Raw genomic sequence first — 5,209 nt, forward strand, 5'->3', positions numbered from 1 at the left:
ATGGGAGCTGCGGGAAGTAGCTCCCATTGGCTGGGAATGGCGAACCGCGGCCACAGGGAGCTGAGGGGCTCCATGCCTGCAGACGCTCCAGGTAAACAAAACGACAATGTATTAGATATTCAATTCAATGATTCCATAGAGTTTAAAATCATCAAATTTTGATGTAGACCCGTTTATAAGCCGACCCCCGCTCTTTGATGCGTCACTTTTTTACCAAAAATATTCAGCTTATGAATGACTATATACGGTACTTAATGATTGATTGATTAAGTAATGTGCTCTTTAAACATATAAAAACACGGCACTGAACCCTCAATTTAACTGTCTTGGAAGAATGAAGTGTTGAGGTGACCCTGCTGAGATTTGAACCTATAGTTTCACATAGCATAATTTTTAAAATGTTGAGGACAAAAGCGTAATGATGCCCATTATTCAGCAATGTGAATGTTGGAAAAATCCACACAGGATAGCATTTTCCTTTTTCGTTTGTGACTTCAGGTTTTCTAGAAGAAACAAATGAGGTTTTATTTAAATTATGTGATAATCATTCTACCAGGGAAGGAGTCTTTTAAACAGGATATAATATAGTTGAGGATATGTTAATGCTTACTGCTTCTGATAATAAATTACATTTCAGGCTTTGTATTTTTATTTCTTATCTGTTCAGAAAAAAAGTTGAATAATCAGAGCTCAGGGAATTTCAAATGTTGGCAGTGTAATGCTGGATAAAACATTTTTATCAGGCCTTTTGAAATAAAACTCCAAACACTCCCCCAGAGACTTACTATACAACCAATAAAGTCACAGTACCCAAGACATATTGTAATATATATGAAAGAAAAGGGTTGTACTTTTTCACTTACTCAGGTTTACAGTAATCTTAAACATATCTTCTTAATCGGTTTCATACATCCAGGTCACCAGATCAGCCAATTATGTGACTTTTTTTTTTGCAAGGAGTCTTGTTACTGTAAACTGAAATATACAGGACCTGAAACTGTAAGATGCTAAGTGACTTCTGTGAAATGGTGAGTGCCCTTATCTCTCATTGATCTAGCTCTGTGATGATCTTTGAAGGTGCACGCATCCCTTCATCGGTGTATAAATTATCAAGGAACATGGGCTAGACTGTGACTTGGACTTACAGGCCCACATGTGGGGCCAAGAGGGCAGGGAAAAGGGTGGAAACTTGGTTTACCCCAACTTGCCAGCCAGTACTGCCCAGCTAGCAGAAGGATGGGGGAGGGAGAGGTGTGCATATGGAGGGGAGTAATGAATTACAGCTGTTTAGGTCAGCAGCAAATTACTACATGCCTGGAAGCAGGAGGATGCATGGAACGAATCGTGCCACAGCATCCCATGCTCAGGGCTGTACTTAAAGGCACAATATTCCCATACAACTTTTTCTCCCTTTTTCTTTTGCAAAGGGATAAACCAGCTGTGTGAAATTATCTAATGAGAATGATTCCAACTAGGGGGCATCCTCCAACACCACCCTATCTCCCTCCTCCACTCAGAACTTCCATTTGCCTTTATTATCCATAATAACCATGGAGTCCCTGGTTGGAACTTGTCTTGTCCTCCTCCCACACTGCCAGTCGTCCAGATTCCAGCGTGTGCACGATGCTACCTTTGACCTTATACATATAAAGAAGTGCAGCCACATCATGCACATCCTAAATCACCAGCTCTTCTCTCCATTCATTCCAATTCAAAATTGTTTCCTTGTTCATAAAACCCTCCACAGATTTGCTTCAGCCTCTCTCAAGGAACTTGTTTCTCAGTACTCCTCGTCCCTGCCACCTCAGCACTGGCCTCTGTCATTCCACACACTGTTGCTATAGTTGGTCCTAGAGACCCTACCCTGCATCTCCTGCTCTGAAACAGCTTTCAGTATCCCTTCACTTCAAGCACTCTCCCTTTGATGTCAAATCTCACCTGAAAGTACAGCTTTTCTCTTTTAACTTCCTCCCTTTATTTCTGTCTCTCTTCTCCTATCCGATTATAAAACTCTGTAATTGTATTAAGATTACCTCTCTGCAAAGCATTTTTGGGAAGAAGTTTGTAGAAAAGCTGTTGTACAAATAAATATATTCTTTTTATCTTTCAGATATCATTTTATTTCCTGTGTGTATATTTTCCAAATAGCTAATAACCTTGTTTCAATTTTTTTTAAAGTGAAATCCCTTCAATGACTTACAGTAATTCTTATTGACCATAATAAGTAATGGGAATAATGTTTTAACTCCTGTACAGAAAAGGAAAATGCTTAGCAAAAACAGAATAATGGTGTAATATAGATATTGATAGAGGCAGAGCAGAGGTTAATGTAAATGAGGGGAATGGCCCAGTTTGCTGAGGCTCAGAAGCCGACAGCAGTCACTATCTGACATTTGTGCACATATTTCTTGAAATAAACTATATTCTCTTTTACATTTTTCAAATGCAAAAGAGAAGTAGATGTAATGAAATTCATCATGTCTCTTTGGCAAAATAATATCCTCATGTGAGGATTGCGCAATAACCCTTAGTAAAAGAAAATTAGGGCTTTTGCCTTCTAAATGAGCCAATATTACAGATTTACTTGCAGCCAAATGCCTTCTACCCATTTCTATTCAGAGATAATGAGAAAATACCTACGTTCCATGGCCCTTATTCACAGCAATGCATTGTGTGGTCATTGTTACAGTACACTTCCTAGGATCTCCTAAAATCTTATAATAAATCAATACAGATTGAAAGGTGTTGAAAAGTTTTTTGTGACAGCAACAGTGCAACAAGACATAGCAGTAGGGCAGTGTGCTGTAATGGAGAATACATTGAGTTGTCTCATGTTCAAGTGAGGCAACATGAACCTTTAATAATCTCCAAGTAATCTGCATTAATACAGACTTACTGCAGTGTACTGCGGTATCAGGAAACATTTCACTGTAGCATCATGATGCAATGCAACCTGATCGCATCTGTTATTTCCCAGATAATGAAGAATGTACTATAATGCCTGTACCCTATGCAGTTAAACTTTCTATTTATAATGTAATACTACAGAATAATTCTCTCTCAACATGGTGGGATAAACTATCACATTATTAAAAATGTGGGATGAAATATCTCATAACTAAAAAAACACCAGAACTATTCTTTTTCTGGGTTAGACACGCCACCCACCATCAGTCTGAATCCAGAAAAAAAACTAGATCAACTAAAAATGGATTTCCACAATCTTAAGAGTCTACTAAGGAGTTATACAACAATTTAGTGATAAATAAGCCGAATTTCATAGATCATTTTACCCATACTTACTCAAGGAATCACAATTAGGTTTCTCTCTATAAACTCAGCTGGTCTCGTAGTGTATTTTAAATCTAGGCACACACTTGTATCCACAGCTTTTGTTATATAAAAGCATAAAGAGCACTGCAATTTGATTTATATAAAGTGCATTTGATTATTAATAAAAAGTTTGTAAAATATTTCTCTGAATTGTGCGTGTAAGCCACATAAAATGAACACTATTTTCTTTACCAATGAATTCTAACTTTTTAGGATTATACTTGTAAATATTATTGCATAATATTACCAAAATATACATGTATTTTTTCATTGGGTATTTTTACAATGTAATAAGAGATTTGTATTGTATTTGTGCATAATTTCTGAAAGATAATTCTTAAAGTATTATGCCTTCAGTTACAAATACTGAAACATAGTTGTTATATACATTAACAGTATATAGGATCCATTTGGTTTCTTCATCCCAACATAACAGTGTGCAATGAAGATCACTGGAGGTGACATTTGCTGCAGCATATTGCAGTTTACTGCAGGAAGCCAGCATATATGGTATTCTGATATAATTGATTTTGCTGCAGCACCCCACAGCACCAGGGAACTTCCCAACAGGCTTTCATATATAAAATGTTTTAGCTAACTATGTAAATTATACCTCTCTTACAATATACGCTGCATGTATTTTATAACATAAAAAACGGTATTCTGTATGACTGACAGCTACACAATCTCTTCAGTACTCAGTCAGTTATTGCACTAAACCAGGCAACAGAAATAAACCTCTCTGCAAAAGAGGAGGTATCAAAATGCAGTAATATACATATCAATTATTCATTTACAATATTTTTTTCAATTCCTTGTATATCGTTATCGATCCTTCAGGAAACTGGTTTTGACTTGTGTCCCTGTTTGTATTTGCTATTTAAAGGGTACCCTGCACAGCAAACCTTGTAGCAGTGAAAAGAATACCAGACCCTTAGTGAGGCTCTCCCCTCTCCCCCCAACATTTGCTTAAAACAGAATTGACTCTGAACCCAAATAAAAGTTCTTGGGACTGCAGCTCACCCACCAGCACTCTTGAAACCTGCAAACACAGAGTGGGCAAGTGCAGACAAGCTATTTTTTTGTTTTAGGATGACACCAAGATAAATCTGCCCCTAACAAAAGGAACTTCTTTTAACGCGTGCCGAAGGCAGAGAGTGGGACAAGCGTTAGTAGTGGACTTGCCTAGAGCAAGCGAAGGGGGGAGAGGAATGAAGGGCAATATGCTACTTCACCGTGTTACTTTCTTGCTTGTGGTTCTGTTTCCCAGCGTCTTGTCTCCTCTTCTGAAGCGGCAAGAGGAAAGATCTTCAGCTCCAGAGGGAAGGAAGCAGCCTGCGGGCAGATGCTTTGTCTGGCTGCTTCTCTCTCCACGCCTGGCGGTTGTTCCGCTCGCGGTGCTCTCCTGCTCCGGACACTGCCCCCACACCGTGCAGCGCTCTCTGCCCGGCTCCTGGGAGACACTCCTCCTTGCACCTCCTCTTCATCCCTTACTGTACCTCGCCGCAGCCATCTTCGCTCCCCTCTGCAGCAGCTGCAGCTCGTGTGATGTCATCAGCCACCAGCCAGCCAAGTCCAAACCAAAAAAACAAAATCCGCTTGATGAGCAGCCAGAGGCAGCAGCAGCAGCAAACTTTGGGATTCAGCCCCTTTCCTCCTCCCGCCCCTGCTGTAAATTGCCAACCGATGGGCAGCCATCGCCTCGGTGTCAGCAGCAGCAGCAGCATTAAAACAGGGCATTTCTGTGATGCAGGAGCTGGAGGTGCACAGCACGGTGCAATGCTGCAAGATCCGCTCAAGCGGGGGGGCCCCTCCATGTTCCAGGGCAGGACTGCAGCTAGGTGCTGCTGATCCATCGGCACCGCCTCGCTCGCTC

At 40.2% G+C, this 5,209-nt stretch overlaps 1 protein-coding gene across 1 annotated transcript in view; it reads right to left on the reverse strand.

Annotated features, from left to right (window-relative positions):
* Positions 1 to 4,692, reverse strand: part of BEND6 (BEN domain containing 6) — a 39,923-nt gene extending 35,231 nt beyond the window's left edge. The window contains exon 1 of the mRNA XM_024216497.2: positions 4,569 to 4,692. The gene's annotated coding sequence lies outside the window, so the exon portion shown is untranslated. The remainder of the gene's footprint in view (positions 1 to 4,568) is intronic.
* Between the last annotated feature and the right edge of the window lie 517 nt (positions 4,693 to 5,209).

Source organism: Terrapene carolina, unplaced genomic scaffold, assembly GCF_002925995.2.
Source record: "Terrapene carolina triunguis isolate 2854851 unplaced genomic scaffold, T_m_triunguis-2.0 Scaffold42, whole genome shotgun sequence".
In the NCBI taxonomy this organism is placed as follows: domain Eukaryota; kingdom Metazoa; phylum Chordata; order Testudines; family Emydidae; genus Terrapene; species Terrapene triunguis.